Source organism: Uloborus diversus, chromosome 10, assembly GCF_026930045.1.
Source record: "Uloborus diversus isolate 005 chromosome 10, Udiv.v.3.1, whole genome shotgun sequence".
NCBI lineage: Eukaryota > Metazoa > Arthropoda > Arachnida > Araneae > Uloboridae > Uloborus > Uloborus diversus.
This window is the reverse complement of record NC_072740.1, coordinates 8,950,324-8,970,334: the sequence shown is the minus strand read 5'-3', so window position 1 is coordinate 8,970,334 and position 20,011 is coordinate 8,950,324. Positions and strand designations below refer to the sequence as shown.

At 33.8% G+C, this 20,011-nt stretch overlaps 1 protein-coding gene across 1 annotated transcript in view; it reads right to left on the bottom strand.

The window, feature by feature from the left end:
• Window positions 1-20,011, bottom strand: part of LOC129231642 (tyrosine 3-monooxygenase-like) — a 54,984-nt gene that overhangs the window by 23,399 nt on the left and 11,574 nt on the right. The gene's annotated exons all lie outside the window — the stretch shown is intronic.

The window sequence follows — 20,011 nt, the reverse complement described above, 5'->3', positions numbered from 1 at the left end:
AAATCTTGCGTCGAAACAGAATATTTCGTTTTCGGCAGAAAATTTAGGCCTTAAAAAATGTTCACTTTTTTTTAATGGGGCAAAGTGAAAAATAAAATATGTTTCTAATGAAGTATTTTCTATTCGATTATAAAGCATATTTTTGATCAAAAGAATCAGTAAATAAAAGGTTAAATGAATAATTGAAATAATTAAATGAATAAATCAAATAATATATAAGGAAAAATAAACGAACGAGTAAAAGAATTAATGAATACGAAAATAAGTGAATAAATGAATAAATAATTGAATTAATAAATGAAGGAATGTAAATGAATTAATTAATAAGTTTAAACGTAGGTGATTTATATGATATAATTGAGTGAGTAAATGAAACAAACTATTTCACTTTGCCCCATCCACTTTGTCCCGTATGTACAATTTATTGTACAATTTATTAAAATACAAAAAAGCTTAATATTAATTAAATTAATACTGCATTGAATATTAGGAGGTCTATATTAATATTTAAAATTTTAATAACAATAACTTTATCATTTTATAGTAACAAAAATAATTTGTGACTTACAACAACAAAATATTACAATACCAGTATTATTTTTTAAAAATTGCCTGTATCACCGAACGCTTTAATCTTCGGCGGTATTTTTTTCCTGAAAGGAATAAAGTACTACATAGTTAAAATAATACCAGATAGGTGGAGCTAAAAGCAGAGAAAATATTTCACTTTTTCACTTTGCCCCGGTATTTCACTTTACCCCATGTTCCCTACTTAATTTTACTTGACGAGTTATGGGCACATCCGCTTGAAAGGATCTTAAGCCTTAACTTTTAACCTTTATTAGTGGCAAAAATATACCTATATGATGGAAAACAAGCTGAGGAATAAGTACGTACCAATAAAAACCAATAAAAATGCCATCTGATAAGAAATTTGAATGTCAAACTCTTAAGAAAGAAACTTTTCAAAAATTTAAATGCAAAGGAAATTGCAATTTCTCATTTTGAACATTTTTTTCCAAACGTAGATAAAATTTATGCTTGGAAAAAAAGGGGGGAGACGGTCTAAAAAGATGCTATTTTGAGAATCCACTGATGGTGTTCCTGGAATACATTGAAGAGCACAGTTATAATTTTAAAAATATTGATAAATAAAATGTCTATTTCGTAAATATGATTTTATTTTTGTCAAACTACAGATTCGTTTCCTTTACTTAGTTTCACTTTTTCTGGAATTTTTCGAAACCCATACGGTGGCAAGTATAGATCTGGAGAAAGAAAAAGCAAAAGAAAAAAGGCGAAATACGCTTAGGGAAAAGTGGGCGAATGACTTTCACCTAAATAAGCAGTACTCATGCCCGGCTTTTGGGGTAGGCGACCTAGGCGGCCGCCTAGGGTGGCAGATTTTAGGGGCGGCAAATTTCGAAATTGAAACATATTTTTTAAAAGTATAAATATCTGTTTCAGCGTCATAAAATTCACTGTTTCACAATGCTAAAAAAAATCATAATAATAATAATTTAGAGTGTGTACCAGTGCTTGAATATGCAAAACACAGTTCGGAATTTAACGAGAAATTCAATTTAATTTTAAAGGCGGCAAATTGCGTGATTTAAAAGTCATTTAAAAATAATAACATATGTTTCAGTGAACTAAGTTGCACTACTTTAATGTTAAAAAAGATAATTTAAAGTGTGTACCAGTGTTTGGATGTGCAAAACCCAGTTTGGAATTTAACTAAAAACTCACTTTAATTTTAAGCTCTTTACAACTACTTTTGTTTTATTAATATTTTAAATGTTTATGTTATTATTATTATTATTATTTAATGGGGAGGAGGCGGCACTTGTCAGTCAATATCGCCTAGGGATGCAGCACTACTAGAGCCGGCACTTGTAGTACTACGCAATTAAAAACAAAACATGCTTAATAAGATATAACTCAGTACAGCACTGAATATCAGCAGGTCTCAATTAATATTTGAAATGTTAATAACAAAAACTTTCTCATTTTATTAATACTAAAATTATTTTTGAAATGCCACACAATATTACAAAATTATTATCAAATCTAAAAACGGTTAGCATTATCGTGTACCTTCTTCTTGAGGGGTAACTTGACTGGAATTAACGACATCTTTAATAAACATGGTTGAAATATTTGCCGATATACGCTGCAAACAGAGTAAAATATTTTCCTATTTCGCTTTGCCTAGCTATTTCACTTTACCTCGCATTTCCTTAATTAGTTTTCAATAGACATAAAATTTGCTGTATAATCAATGCATTAGTTCAAGTCAAAATATTCATTTTTCGTAGCCAAAAGTATACTATAACTCCAAAAAATTCTAGCAAAAAATAAAATTAAATAATAATAATAATAATATCAATTATCATTATTTGTGAGATATTGATTTACACAGAAGAAATTACTTTTCCAGAGCAATAATAATTCTCATATATATAATAGCCAAAATAACTGATCGAGTAACGCTCTGACGTCACCAACAATGAAACTGGTGCTAATACGCGCGGGATGCGAATGTCGGACATAAGGTCCGAAACCAAAACGTCCACGTCCGAAAGATCCGGCGGACATAATTTCATTGTAGGAGGGCCTAAAATTCAATAATTTCATTTAAAAAGGTAGAATTTTACCCCAGCCTCAAAAGTAGCTAAAATGTGACTTACGTTAGTCAGACTTTAAAGTGCAAATATTTATTGGAACAAGTCAAATTTGAAGCATAGTCTCTGATAAAAGGCAATCCGCCTCCGTCATGCCATGACGGGTTACTTTCTAGTAGATAAAATAAATTTAAAAGTAACTAACCAGTACAAAAGAACATCAGTGCAATAGTTTCAATCATCACAGATTTCAGAATTTATCGACAATTGAGGCAGTGAGAAGCAAAGGGATGTAAGTGGACATTTTCAAGTTTTGAGTAAAACGCATTTAAAGATAACATTCTAGGTAGACTTTCATTGAATTTTTTTTCTAAATCATGCTATACAGCAGCACCTACCAGAGCTACTACAACTATCTCTTGCCCCAAGACAGAGGAGAGGTTCACCTACCATTTGTACTGGTTATCACCAAATTTTAAATTTTGTCACTTACACCCCTTTGCTTCTCACTACCTCAATTGGTCATTGAAAACATTTAAAAAAAATTTTTCTTTAATAACTAAGAAAGAATGACAGTAATGTATCTCAAAGTCAATCACGTAAAAATCAAGTATTAAGTCTAAATCATAAGTTTCTAATGCAAAAAGTAAAGGTCAGCTAAAATGTCGGGCAGCCCAGCATGAAGAACGGATTTACTGGAGTGCCATAAGAATGAAAAGTTTTTTTTTTTTCATGCTTATATGAATATTTGTTTTAGATACGAATCATGTTTTGCGCTTAAGCTTAATTATTGCTCAATTTAAAAAAAATTAAATTGAGCAATAATTAATATATATATATATATATATATATATATATATATACACTGGTGTGCAAAAATTAAGGACGAGACGGTTTTTTCAATATAACTTTTTCCAAATCAACACATTTAATACCGTAAGATCCCCAATACGTAAGGACATGTGTAATGTAAGCAACACTTACTAAAAGAGAAATCAGAGGAATAAAAAGAAGCTTTATTGAAAAAGTAGCATGGAGCGCAATGCGACTGAAGGCCGAAACATCCCTGTGATGGGTGCCCAGCAAGAAACATCCCGTCTTTAGTAGGGGATATGATCTCCCCCGACTGCTAGGCAGGTTTCACAGCGTCTGCCCATGCTGAGAATGAGGGTGTCAATGAGTTGTTGAGGCATTGCTGCCCATTCGTCTTGCAGCGCCAATCGAAGCTCCCGAATCGTTACTGGTGGTAAGGTACGAGCTGCCAAGCGTCTGCCTAGAAAATCCCATACATGCTCGATGGGATTGAGATCCGGAGATCGTGCCGGCCAATCCATACGTTCAATATCCTCACTCTCTAAGAGCTGTTCGGCAGCTACTGTGCGATGACATGGTGCATTGTCGTCCATGAAAAGGAACTGCGGACCCATAGCGCCTCTAAAAAGACGCACATATGGAAGAAGAATCTCGTTACAATAACGGGTCCCGTTGACTGAACCTGCGTCGAAGATGTGAAGGTCTGTACGACTACCAAGCATGATGCCTCCCCAAACGAGAACAACACGACCTCCATACCTGTCCCTTTCAATGATGTTCGAGGGATGATTGCGGTTTCTCCACTCTCTCCAGATGAGTATGCGATGAGAATCGCTACTCAGACTGAATCTGCTCTCATCTGTAAAGAGTACTCGTCCCCATTCATTGTCTCTCCAATTCCGGTGTTCCCGGCACCACAGAGAACGCCTTCTCCGATGGACAGGCGTTAGAGGTACACACCGTATAGAGCATCGTGCAAACAGACCACCACCGTGCAGTCCTCTGGCCAAGGTAAAACGCGATATCGGTCGTCCAGTCGCTTGTATCGTGTGTCTAGCGATTTCTCCCGCTGTCTGCCGCCTGTTTCTTCTGGCCTGTAAGATAATATACCGGTTATCTGCGGGTGCGGTTCCTCGTGGACGACCACTACTGAACCCCCGGATAGCTGTTCCTGTAGTTTGAAATTGTCTCCAAAGTCATGAAACGATGCTGTGAGCAATTCCGAACTCTGCAGCCACATTTGTCACACTGCGGCCTTCCTCCAACTTCCCAATGATTCGACCTCGGGTAAAAGCATCCAGATGTCGTCTAACCGATTGATTATTCGCCATTTCTCGCTGAGGCAGAAACTCGGTGTGATTTTAACTGCTATACGGCGTCCAATCTCTTTGCCAGAAATTCTGATCTTACACCGACAACATGCTTTATACTACTCAGACACTCCCCCATTACGTCTGCCTGTATATCTGCGCATGTGCTACCGTACATCACCTTACTTAATCTCCTGATTGGTCTTTCTGTCCGCTCTGCCTCTTCGTTTAGCTGATATGCTAATTTTTCGACTTCGTCCTTAATTTTTGCACACCAGTGTATATATATATATATATATGTGTATATATATATATATATATATATATATATATATATATATATATATATATATATATATATATATATATATATATATATATATATATATATATATATATATATATATATATATATATAATTTGAATTCTGACACTTTGAATTCGAATTATGTTTTTCGCAATCACGAGTTGCGACAGGACCCTACTCATTGGAGGCTATTGTTTCTAGAAACGGCTCATATCCTCCCAAGCCTGCCCCTCCTCCTGGGCGGTTACGTGTGTATATGTGTGTAAGGACTTGTTTGTGTGTAGACGTGTGTGTGTATGTAGGAGTGTGTGTATGCAGGACATGGACGCAACCGCCTAGGAGGAGGGGATTCCGGTGGACAGTGCTGCTAGTGGAGGCTAGGACCAGAGAAGCAGCTCCGTCCTCCGGTGGACGGCGGTGCTGCAGAGGCCCCTAGTTCATTCTGAAAAAGGAACCGGACATCAAGGACGGTCAAATAAAAGCAATAAGCAATCGTGATTGCTCAAAAAACAAGTGAACTTTTTAAAAATTGTCTCTTTGATGACAAGCAATCCCCCAATAAATAGTCTTACCAAACGTGCAGAATTAGTCTGAACGGTAATGAGTTTTTAGTGCTGCTCTGAGTGATGTCTGGGATTTTGAGAAATTTATGACCGGCAAGGATTTTGTTTTATAAATTTTAGATCAATAAGTTGAACGGAAATTGCCTACCCTTATTTAGAAGTGAATGAACAAGTTATGAATGAAATTATAAAACATTACATAAATATTGATGCTTATTCGATGAACGTATGTTGAACCAGTTAATTTAAAAACAAATTCCGGTTGTAATTTAAGCTCTGAAAACGTACCACCGTACCAGATACGACGAGAGAAAATTAGCAAGAAATTTTTAAGTTGCCCCATAAAATTGATTGGTATTTCGTTTATCAATATTTAAAAAATAATTAAGTTTGCAATGTGTTGGCTCGAAACAGTAGGTATAGTTGGTGATTATTTTTTTTCTTTCAACTGTGGGGAACATTTGGACTTAAATAAGCGGTAGGCTTTTGGTTCGTACAGAGTTAAACATACCTTAAATGTTAAAATTAGTTCAGAACGAATATATTGTAAGCTGTTTGAGGAAGTTAAAGCAAATAATCCTCTTCTTAAAAAAAAAAAAAAAAAAAATATGCCTAGTGAAAAGTACAACCGAGTCACTCCCGGACTTAACGTTTTGAGAGCAGTTTTTTGATAAACTGCGAGCCTTCTATGTAGTTTCTTTCTTTCTTTTTTTTTTTTTTTTGTTACTATTTGAAATCAGGAGAAGCTTTAAGAAACATAATTTCAGTTAACAAGTTCATGTTCGGGGTTGGACCCAAACAATTATGGTAAACCTCCCTCAAATGGGAGATATTTTCATTATATGGGTATAAGTAACACGGAAAATAATCATGGACTTAAAAAAAACCTAGCACGACTGTAAGACAATTTTTTTTTTTTAGGTTTTTAAAGGGACTGAGAAGTTTAAACAGTAAAAAATATGAAAAGCTTGATAAATATTTTAACCCTCCAAAGTACAGCGATAGATCGGTATATATTTCCTTTTTTAAGGACTTTGCCTTTATCTTATTAGATATTTAATTAAAACCTAACTCCATTCATAGGTTTTATTGTCTTTTGTAGGACGCTGATACTATGCTCATTATGATCAAGTTATATATGTTTCAAGCATTGTGAGAGGTTTTTTTTTTTTTTTTCACTTTTTTGCTAAAAACATTTTTAACGTATTTTCTAAAATCCCGAGACTTAAGCCGCTGAAAATATTCTTTTTTTGGTCGAAAGAAAAAAAGAAGAGGCAATACAAACATATTATTTAGGTCACTGACGGCACAATGGCTTTTAAAGAAATTTTTTTTCGAAATATGCATGCTTAAAAAAAATAAATAAAAATAAAAATAAACATACATAATATTTATTACATACACAAATTAAGTTTGAAACTACGCTTAGTAATGTAAATATCCAAAGGAAGTTCAAAGCAAAGTCCAACTTCGCATTCTTTGCACCAAATTCGAGTTTCTTTGCAAAAACTATTTTCCAGTCTCATTTTTGTTTTCTTTTCCTTGAGCTACATACAACATACTGTCTGTGAGATTCTTTCTTAATTAAAATAGGAGGTGTGTGGCTTCAAAAATGATGAGCTATCAATCTAAGTTTAACTCTACGCAACAGTCTCATTCATGCGGAAGTTGCAGGAAGAGCAATTTTTTTTTTTTTTAAGTCGCCCGTAGTAATCGTGGGATAAGCAGTCAGAGCGTTAATACAGGCTTATCGGTTTTAAAGCACGTGTGGGCATGGGTGTTCCCATACAGGGTATACTCCATATACGCAGTATACTCTTAAACATTTTTAGACATATTATGTACATGTTCGCACACACATATATTGTGCATAATGGATTACTGGAAGTATACCCTCAAAAAAATTGATGCGGACATCACTGCGTGTGGAATAAATCTAAAGTGCAATTTTTGTCCGATTTTTTAAAATTAAAAATTGATCGCCCTTTTTCTTCCCTCAAATTGCAACGACATTGACTTTTTACTTTTCCCAATTTACGGAGACTTTACTGTTTTTCTTTCTCTCTCTCCTCTCTCTCTCTCTCTCACTCTCTCGCTCCAAAAGAAATGAAAAAAGAAAATTTTAAGTCTAGACAACAACTAATAATGAAAAGCCTCTAATGAGAGTTTAAACTGAAATGTATGTGAGAGGAAATTCTCTGGCTATCTAAAAAGCATGTACAAAAAAGCATGAATAAACAAATATATACTATTGAAAACGAGTAAAAAACAATTAATTAATACACTGAAGAAAATAGGTGATAGAATGGTGAAGGAGAAAACGCACCCATAATGTGCGTTGCTGAGGTTTAAGAACACCATAAGGTTTAAGAAAAGAGATTTTATAAAAGTGAACATTTAGTTTGTATACAAAAGTTTTATATTTTTTACATACAAGGCCTTCTATTTATATGATATACACTTACGGTATTGTTTTAGTTGCATTTACATATGTAAATAAAACAAAAAGAAAAGTTGAAATTTTCTTACAAAGTTTTGTAGAATGCCCAAGATTTTTAATATCGAGGTTACATCACCTCCGCTGCAGAAAATCAGCTCACCAGTTACGTTTTAAATGATTAATAAAATTTAAGTCCTACGAGTCGCGATGAGTTATCATGTTAAGTGCCCTTAGAAGAGATTAAAAGTAATACGTGATAAAAACAATATGACTCTATTTTATGTGGACATTCTTTATGAATGATGTTTTTTTTAAGCAAACATTTTTCCTGGGATGTTTTATCCTGGGACGTGCTCTCCCAGGACCTGATAGAGCCACACCTTATCTGAATGGAGCTTATCGTCAGTAACCTTCGGCAAAGCCACGCTGTCTAGCTCTTACGTCCTTAGTCAGAGAGTCAAGCTGTCTACCACATTAAGTTTGAGAGCTATCACAATAATCAGTCATGGCCGTTCTCTTCATAATCATATTATGGCAAGTGGCGTAACCTGTTTCAGTATGTTAATATCTGAAGCTCTTAAAAAATGGATGAATAAAGAGACAAGTTGGGCAAGTTTTATTCCTGTGGGTCAAAAACAGGGCCAAATAAATGCTCTACGTAAGCCTGAAGGCTTTCCTCACCTAGCTTTATGGTTATCAATCATTGTATGCGATGACGCATTAATTGGCCGCATTGTGTACGCACCTTTAAGAAAAAGCAGTCAGTAATTTATCAAACTGGATCAAGTTTCTGAAACTTTCTACACCAGTCGATACTTATTCATAGACTTAATTTATTTCTCTTCTTACCTTCTTCATGGAAGCACGTGTTTCAATGGAAATTAAAACACACTTCAATAAAAATGTATTCGCCTTCTTATCTCTGATAACATTTAAAGCTATAAATGTAACAATTTCTTTAATTTTTGAAACAAAATTATTGAACTTTCTATCAAGTGCCTTGCTTATGCTCACTTTCTGAAACGTTTCAAATATTTGTTTACAAATACATACTTCAGTTTAATTTTGAAAACTCATCTAATAATATAGGCAGAACTGGTCTTGAAATAATTGCATGTCACTTACTGAAACCTTCAAAAGTACTAATTACAAAAAATAGCCAACAGGTGGAGGAGGAGGGTGGCAACTCCAACGACAACTTCTCACCGTTCGTACAAATGTGCAATACAGGGTTGCACATGACACTGTTCTTACAGACATTGTTAATAAATAACGGCAGTCATCTTGGGTCATCGTTGTGAAGTCATTTTTGCTTAATAAGATGAGTAGCGATGCCCATTACCGTTTTTATGATTAGTTGAAATGTCATCTATTACACATATTGTGCAGTTATTTTTTTGGTTTCTTTATGAAATTGCATTTCAAGCATTCGCACCAATTTGAGTCTCTCTATGTAATATATTCCACGAAATATTTACCTTTTGAGTGTTAACTCACTTTTTAAAATGAAACTAAGGAAATCTTACTGTCTTTCTTTAGAACATAAAGAAATAAGGACGGATAAAAACTCAAAAATGGTAGCTGTCCCATTAGTTAGTGCCAATGATGGGATCCGGAGATAAGGTACACAGCCAAAGACCCTTGGACTTAACGTCAAGGACCAGAAGGTCCGATGAAGAAACAATCCAAATAGTAAAGAGCCCAGGTCCGTGTCCAGGATTTCACAAAGGGAGGGGTTTCAAAGATCTTTTAAAAATCATTTCTCGCAGTGGCATGAAAACACCTCTTGTACCAAATAGTAATTCATTCCTGTTTTATGGTTATAATCAAGCAATGGAGTACTTTAGGGGCCAGAGCCATTGATTTTAAAGCGCATTACTATTCCTAGGAACAGATAACAAGTATAGTATTATATACATGTAGGGACGTTTGTGACCCCTCCCCTATTTCCCCAAATTCTGGCTGCGCTAGTGGCTAGAATGTTTTTTTACAGCTTCTTCAGAAACAAGCCTTTTTGTCTGTTAACTACATTGCAAAAGGTATTAAAAATTTCGCACAAATATTTTTTTTTACATGCTGTATACCAAAAAATATTCCCATTGGATGTTTTGTATTGTCAGTCTATTCAGTGGTTGTTTTGCAACTGGTTTTCTAAAATATAATTTCAGTTGGTGAAGAGTGGGCACTCGTAAATTGCAGAAAAAAAAAATCAAAGAAAATGACTTAAAAAAAGAGCACTGACATAATCATTTAACACTGTAACTAAGTTAAATATCATTTTCTTCATATTGCTTTTATCATTATTTTCCCCCAATGGGAAGGGTTTAACCCCTAAAACCCTCCCCTTGGAAACGGCCCTGAAAGAGCCCAATCCTTCACAGTAGAAATATAGTTGTAACATTTGCGAGAGTTTCCGAAATTATCCCTCACACAACAAAGAAACGTGATGTGCACATATATACAAATATGAACTGCACTAATTTCCATTATTGAAGACAACTTGAAACGAAAAATAAGTGACTCTTTCCGTTTCCGAGAAAAGCAACAAAATTGAAATAGAATTGGAGTCTCTATCAACCTCCCACACATTCGTACAAAAGTCATGCTGCACTCCTCAACGTGTCTTTCAATCGACCCATTCCGAGAAACAAGGAAAATATACCTTCTCTGGCTAGCTAGTCTATTTTCTGTAGATAAAACAATTTTGAAATTTTAACAGGGGAGTAAAATCTTATGTTTCAACTGGGGAAAGGAAAAACAAAATAAGGTAAATTGAGTGGCTTAAAAAGAAAAATATATGAATAAGCGATCACTGCCAATTATGTAGCACGCTTGTGTTTTTTGGCAGCCGAGAATGCCCCGTGGATGAACGTTTTAGATTTCAATGTTATTATTGTTCCAATGTTCACCAAAAATGGAAGCTGCTGTTAAGGTTATAAAAGAGGATGATATTGGAACTGCCCTGGCCGGCTAACAATAAATATTAAGGGAATAGTGGGTTGCAGTGAGACACGAAAATTCAATTCCCATTTTTTATCATTAAAAAACACAGAAATTAAATTGTTTCAAATGGTACAATATTTGTCACTGTAATAGCTATTACAAAAGTGAATCTAGAAAAAACTACGAATTTACAAAAGCGATTAAAAAAATGAAAACGAAATGTAATTTTGTCTCACTTTCCCTTGTAAGGGGGAACAGTGAGACATATTTTTTTCAATTACCGAACTTTGAAAGAATCTAAATTTGCCTGGAAAAATATGAATGCTTATTGTCACTTGGTTTTGGTATGAGCATGAGCTATTGTATTTGGCAAGGTAATTTTCATGTCATCTTGACACACAGTAGTGACATCTCCCACGCATTTGTTTGGGGCGGAGATAGAATGATTTAGGCGAATCTGGATTAGTAAAATGACCTAAAGTGTCATCTTGTGATGCATTACTAGATAAGGATCGAATGCTTTCACTGTATCCTTTGTCTTTTACTTGTACAACAGCGTCTATCCTGTCTATTTCAGAAAATCTTCGAAGTAGCTTATCTGACTTTCTTTTTTCTAGGAATGTTGAAATTTTGAAACTTGTAAAAATATTATTACATTTAGCATATCGCAATGAAACAATAAAAATATGTAATCTAAATAGAATAAGCAATAAATGGAAATATTTGCGTGATATTCAATTGCAATAAAAGTCATAATTCCATTCAAGCATCCTTATTTTGTTGACGCATGTCTTTCAAATTTATTTCTTTATTATTTGTTTTAACAGGCTACGTGTAATTAAATGTAATTCAATGTATAATTTCTCCACTCTTAGTATAAAAGTGCCATGAGAGCAGTGAGCAACGAGTTAATGGTGTCTCACTGTTCCCTCATTACAAAATATAAATTCAATGCCTGCCATTCTCAGACAAAGAAAGTTAACAACATCATTCTACTCCCAAAGTGAACGTTGGTTAATGAGCTATTGTATGTTCAACAACACCAGTCTGTAAAGCTTATCCAACATTTTAGAAACTGCAACAAACAATGGAGATGATTTTATTTCGATGGGTTCAAACTATGATGACAGAATTTTTTTCCTTACATGATACTTGAAAGCAAATTCTTGTCTAGATTATTGTTCATATTATTTCGCCCTGTCTTTTCAAAAGTTTTACCAGGTTGGAAATATCCATACAGAAAATTTAATGCTGTTGTATCACTGTTCTCCCTGTCTCACTGCGTCACTGCACTCACTTCTCCCCTACTATGCCATAAAAAAAGTATGAAAAGGGAAATTTTACCGTTTCATGCAATTCTAGCCCTTTAAGCAAAAACTATTGGTATCAAAGTTATTCGCATATCATTTAAAATTGCATCTTGAAGTAAGTTAACACCTTAACGATCGAATAATTTTCAAGAAAATGGTCATAAAAGTGTCTATTTTTTTAATTAAGAAAATTACATAAAAATAAGTGTACGATAAACATTTCAATTCAATTTCATTGAGCATTCAATTTTTAATTTTTGACATTTTTTAGATTGAAATTTTAATTTTTTTGTAAATTTTATGAAAAGCCAACAAGCAAGCCCAAGCAAGCAGCGAAAATTTAAGAAATACGTCTTTTCAATATTAAAATAGGATTTTATTAACCTTTTGTGTAATATAAGAAAAGATTAGTAAATTTTTCTTGTGCGAGAGGGAAGAGGTTAAGCATTCTTAGCTATGTTGTATATTTCGGATAGCTTATTTATTAATTTTTAATAATGAATATACTAGTATCGTGTTTGAGATATTGTTCATATTTTCTTTTTATTTTTGCTTTTTTACTGATTGAGTGTTGATATATTAACATAATAAAAATCAATCGTTAAACACTTGGTAAGTTTTTGAGATAATTTGGTAGGATTTTCGATTATATATAGAAGAATGTGGGACAAAGTGAAATAGCGTGTCAAAGTGAAATGGTGAGATATTTATGCTTTTTTGAGCGCCACCTATCTGGTAATATTTTAACTATGTATTAACACATGTAGTCTATTCCAGTTAGGAAAAAATAGCTACCTCTGAAAATCAAAGCATATAATAATACAAGCAATTTTCAAAAATTGATAGCCATATTGTACTATTTTGTTGCAAGTCAAAAAAAAAAAAAAATGTCAGTATAAAATAATAAAGTTTTTGTCATCAATGTTCTAAAAATTAATTGAGACCAACTAATATTCCGTGCAGTATTTATTCATTTAATAGTAAGCTTATTTTTATATTTTTTATATAATTAGTCAAGTGTATGCGGAGCAAAGCGGATGGGGTAAAGGGAAATATAGTTCATTTCGATTACTTATTCAATCATTTATTAAATCACTTAATGTATTCATTTTTTCTTAACTCACTGGGGGCTCCGCTCCTGTTCGTTTCGCCGGCTAACCTCCGTTCGACATCTGCGGTGACTCGAAGCAAAGGGATGTAAGTGGCAAAATTAAAAATTTGGAAATAACCAGTACAAATGGTAGGTGAACCCCTCCTCTGTCTTGGGGCAAGAGATGGTACTAGTAGCCCTGGTAGGTGCTGCTGTATAGCATGATTTAGAAAAAAAATTTCAATGACATCCTACCTAGGACGTTATCTTTAAAGTCGTTTTGCTCAAAACTTGAAAATATCCACTGACATCCCTTTGCTTACGCCTGGATGTCCTGAGGACATCCAGGGGTGTCTGGACATCCCTGGACATCCTCAGGAATTGATGTCTGGTCCCTTGTCTCCCTTTAAATCTTAAGGGGTGAAATTGGGTGAAATGGCTTCTTCTTAATGTCCTGTTTATAACGGTACCGGTATTGCCCTGATAGACATTGCCAATCCGGAGGAGATATGGTCCAAGGCGAACAGATACACACACAGGCATACGTGCACAGGTTTTAATAATATAAAAAAATTTGCATTCCTTCCTTCATTTAATCATTCATTCATACATTCATTCAGGGCTCGCGCTAGGATGCGGGTTTGCACGATATCCGCATTTTTTTCTAAAATCCCAATAAATGAAAATCTCATTTGTGTGCTGTTCCTCCAATCCCGACTAGCGGGCATGCGTTAAAAAAATAGCAAAATTTCTCATTTCGTTTTCTTTTTTAAATATTTCTTTTAAGAAGACAGCCAATATAAATGGAATGACTGATGATAATTTTCTACTAGCATCTTATAATCAATAAACAGAAAAAATCTAGAAATTTTGCCACAAAGAAGCAGGAATAAAAGATAGAAAATAGATTTATTCTCTGGGTTTACTGAGCGCTCAAACACCTTTTAAAACTTAGAATGTATCATCTGCTCCCATTTACACCAAACAAAACCAATTTTTTTTACCAATATTGCGCCGAAGCTGAGTCAAAAATGCTTTCGTCGGCAAGATCACTACTTTCGGACTCTTTTTTTTTCCCTGTGAAAGCATTGATAGATTTTTTATAACAGTTGAGAGTACTTCATTAGAACACCATTTAATAAATTATTGATTTAAAAAAAGAATCTTGCCCATGTAGCAGAAATTAAGAGATTTGAATGTTAATTTTTCTTCAAAACAAATTAGTCTAATTCTAAAATAACAAGATGCACATTTATTCTAGAAAACAAATGAAGTGTTCGCTTTCAATATTATGCTCCGTATATCAGTTTTGTGCTAAGGATATGCAAATATTTTGTTCAAATGAATATGTATCTAAAATTGTCACGCAATATTTAAAAAAAAAAGAACTCCCACTTCAACTTTTAAAACCCCACTTAAAATTTTGGTAAGAGTAGGAATTGCCACCTCACTTTTTCTCCAGCTTGAAAAACCCTGGATTTCACTTATTTTTTTTTATTAATTCACTATTTTATTCACTCATTAATTTTTTCTCGTATATCAATTAATTTATTTATTTTGTTTCATTATATATTCATTTATTCATTCTTTCCTTTTGTTTACTCATTCATTTGAGCAAAAAAAATTCTAACATTCAATTCGAAAATGTTTTATTTACAAATACGTATTTTATTTTTCACTCTGCCACATGAAAAAAAGTGAAAATGTTCCACTTTTTTTTTCTTTTTTTTTTGAAGGTACCAATCTACTGCCAAAAATTAAAAATTATGTTTCAATAACAGTTTGATTTTAAAATACTTTGTTCTTTCTGTATTTATCGTAATTTTCAAAAAAAAAAAAAAAAAAAAATCCAATTAGTTCATTTAGGAAAAGGTTAGTTGTCTCAACTATTTCCTTTGCCCCACATTTATTTTTTGATAGTTCTTAAGATCAGCTATTGCGAAAAATTCTAATGGCAGCCCTAGATGTTAAGCCTTCAAAGACTACAAACATTAAAATATGCCCCCTTCCATAATAATCTTTGTCTTTTGTTGAAAAAAAGGGGGGGGGGGCATTCGCAAATGACACTAAAATTCCTCTTTTCACATTGTTAGACGTTATGTTTTAGCGAATTCCAACCACAAATGATTTTTTAATCGGAAAATTTGCAACATTCTAATACAGTATTTCTATCTGTAAATGCATGTTGGTAAGAAAATTAAATCATAAGCTACATTTACTCAAATATGCTCCGAATGTAAAATTGAAAAAAATAATACGTTGTAAAATGTTCAACGTGAGATGTATATTTTCAGAGGTATTTGATTTAAAAAGAGTAAATATTTAAACTGCATTCATTTATTAAATGAAAAACACATTTATATAGGCTTTAATAATGGCAAAACAAGACCAAAATAATAAAAATATTTAAAATAAAGAATAAAATAAAAGATTTGTATTTTAGTAAATCATTTTTGGGAAAGTTAGAACTCTTTTCCTTCTCCCGGAAAAGAAACACGTTTTAAATTTTCAGAATTCTTTAGCTAAATTTGGCATTTCGACCCATTTAATACGAAGTATATTTTTTCCCTTTCTTTCTTCCTTCTTTTTCATGTATTTTTTGAACCTATAACTTTTTTTGTCTTCTGAAACCAAAAAAAAAGTCTCGGGTTTCTTTTCTCTATTTAAAAAAAAGGGAAATTTTTTTCTGCTTTAGAAGTTTTTTTTAGATACAAACATTTGAATTTCTTCATTGGAAAAATATTTTTATATATTAATGTAAAAAATACATATTCTCTATGAGTGCGTTTCCAAAATTCCCGTTAAAATGGGTGTATATGACCAACTAACCCTTCCAGCAATTACTCATATTTTGGTAATATGATAAGAAAACGTCTTCCGAGAGTTTACGATGTTAAGAAACATTTAATGAGAAACAGGAACGTCCACTAATGACGCGTTTAAAAAGTATTTGTGTTTTTATAGAGCAATAACGCAAATTGTAACATGAATTGTATTTTCCAAACCGCTAGATACGTACATGATACACTGTCTTGATAATTGCTATCGTATTACACCGGGGCCTTGCGGGATTGGAAAACGAAACTAATTACGAAGGGTAACCATTACACGACAGACGTATGTTTTTTTGTAATGTGATGATTTAACAAACGTCGTTGTGAAATTCCTTTGTGTTATAGTGTTTTGCAGAGAAGTGATTGATTTGCAAAAAAGCGTCATCGTTTTTATTTACCCTAAAAAAGAAAATTGTTCTTTCGCTCATACAAAATAGCAGCGTAATCAGAAACAAATGGGGGGGGGGGGGGGGGGGGATATGGTTATTTTTCGGTGAAGGGAAGTATAATTAATTTTATTCGTTTTCTATGATCGAAAATTTAAAATTTTCGATTTAGAGAGCAGGGTGTATCCCTTTTTGCATTTTCGAAGCGAGGATATTCCTCTCCCAGGATATGCCTCTGATACGAAGTGCAATGTCATACCATTTGATGTTTGACATAGGTAGAAATCTCATTGACGAAATCGCAGAACTATTGTATCGCAAATATGTTTTCATTTCAATTTTTTCACGAAGAGTAACAAGAAGACTTAAATTCTCTTGTCTGATAGTTAATCTTTCTGCGGGAGTGACTTTCATAACAACATAAACGACAGCAAGTATTGCTTAGGTATACAATTGTAAAAATATAATATTTTCACGAGGTTCAATACCAAAATTACAAGGTGCGTTCGTAATGCGACCAATTGTTTAGTGACGCAACGGTACGGCGCAGTGAATTCTAACCTCTGGGCTATACTTAGATCATTGAGACATACAGGTAGATATGACAAGTGGGAGTGGTTGCTGAAGCAGGAATCTTCGCGGGGGAGACCACGTGACTGCGACCTTCCACCGAAGACGTTTCGCCAGAGCTATGTTAATTCTCGTAGGGATTTGAACAGTCATCGATTTAAATTTTTTACCTTCTGCCTGAAATGTTTTGGCACATTTTTTTTTTCTGTCACCCGCAAGCGCATAGTTTACTGATTCATGGATAAGCGTGTTTTTTTTTTTTTTCAATTTCTACAGTAAGTTGTTGAGTTATGCCGATTTGAAAACGGCTCTAAAAGTTACGCTCATTGCGAAATAGAGTTAGTATTTCCCCCCCCCCCGAAATCGAAGGACTTAACCACGTGGTACACGGCGGCGAAATTATTTGATGTTTTACCCTGGAGATAAGACCTGTCGCCCTTACTCCTGCTACAGCGCATACATTAGCGAATGAATCGGAAGGCTCGTCTAGCTCTCAATGGTCTAAGGAGCTAGATGGAGGGGCATGTTGGCTTCAAAATGCGCCCGGTCTCATTCTTCTGCGAGCTGCCGGAGAGTCAGGACGTACGCTCCCGTCAACCCCGGTTCGAGTTTATGTACCAGGGCTCAATGGATCGTCGTGTGTAGAAACGGCACGCTATCAAATTTTGCGTTAAACTTGAGATGTCCGCTGCCGAAGCGACATCAAGGACTCGTGGAAACTTCATCACGATAACGCACAGGGTCATAGCGCCGTCATTGTCAACGACTTCCAGTCTATGAACCACACCCCATTGGTTCCTCAGCCACCCTGCATTCCGGACCTGGCTCCACCTGACTTTTTTTTGGTTCTCGGTTAAAAAGAGCCACGAAAGGAAAACATTGAGACACGATTGAAAGCATCCAGGTGTTGCATTACTTATGGAACGCACCTTGTATGTTGCAATTAGCTAAGAGTTACTGAACACAATATTGGTTTTAAAAGTTCCCATTAAAAACTCAGAAATAATCTGCCTCAAAACACAAAAACAAAATACCAAAGAATTAGTAAAATTTAGATAAAAGTAAATAAATAAAATTACCAATGTACTGACACAACTATTTACGTGTGGAATACATAGACCAAAGGTAATATGAAAGTTAAAAACAAGAAAATTTAATTTTTTAAAAAAGTAAAAAAAAAGAATAATAATAAATCACATATCTCTCAGATTCAAACAGCAGATTCGCAGACTACTACTGACACTAGAAAACTTTCAATGATGACTAAAAGCGGGGGGAAGAATACGTAAGGTCAGAAGTTCGTTGAGCTTTCTGGAGTAGAGCTACGAAACGAAATGACCACTTAGTGTATCTCTCAGATACGCGCGCCCACTGGATGGTTAAAAGTTAAGCAAGTTCGGGGGGCAACATAGATCTACCTCTTCGTGGTGCACCCGGGGCAGCGCTTTGTTGGCTGAATGATCTACAATTTTGGCAATGGGTCCTCTGCTGAACTATTAAAAAAATTGCTGGTGGTAAACATGCGATTACGTTTCTTGCAGTCTGAAACATCAGCGCGAATAAAATCACGCATGAGCTGTGCTTTTGTTTGTGGATTTTTTTTCAACAATCTGCGACGCAAGTTATATATATATATATATATATATATATATATATATATATATATATATATATATATATATATACTATATATATATATATATATATATATATATATATACATATATATATATATATATATATATATATATATATATATATATATATATATATATATATATATATATATATATATATATATATATATACTATATATATATATATATATATATATATATATATATATATATATATATATATATATATATATATAAACCCTCGAAAATAGTCTGCAAGTTAAATCAGCATTCGATTAGTTGTGGCACTTATTATAAAACATCACAAAAGAATGCCTTAAATAAATGTTAAATTTTAAAATTATGAGTAAAAAAAGAAAACGGAAAATATTTAGAAGTTGGTTAGTGACTACCGGAGCAAACTTTAGACATCTCAGTCACACAGAACCACGGCATTTCTGCTCTATTGCGATGGTATGTTTCAACTTTAAATTCAATAGATTCGTGCAGAAAGCGAAAAAAAAAAATATTTTCAATTCAGAAATAGTCTGTAGACCTCCTCCAGAATCTGCTACGGGTGTCACAGCGTCGCGCTGTTTCTGCTACCGGGGGGTTAGGGGTATGTTTGTCCTATCCTTTTTTATTTGCACTTCACTGTTTAAATGAATCGTTGAGTCCGAAAACCAATCATCTCCACTTTTTTTAAAAACAAATTGAGATCATTGAGAAGGCGAATAGCGAGTGATTATTTTCAGGACTAAGTAACGCTGATGAACTTAAGTTCAATTTCTCTAACTCTGTGGCAGAAACAAAATCAATGACAACAATTGGCAGCAATATAGAGGAGCGTCTAGTATTATGGATCATCATTTTTTTCTAATTATAAACTGTGGAACGATTGTGATATATGGAACATAACCTTTTTACCAGCGGTGGGGAATATCTTACCACCGCAATTTGTTTCTTAGCACCAAACTGAAAATTATTTACCAACCCCGGTGTCAGAAATTGTCATCTGGAACCAACATCAGCAGCAACAATAAATCTTCGAAAATTCCTTTTTTTTGGTTATAAATTAGACTTTTTTTTAAATAGTAATGTAAAATATTAGTTAATTCCAAAGTCAAAAATAAATGACTTTGGTCCGCGTGTTAGTATCTCTACCTGCAGACAAATCAATGAAATCCGCGAAAAGAAAGGATTGC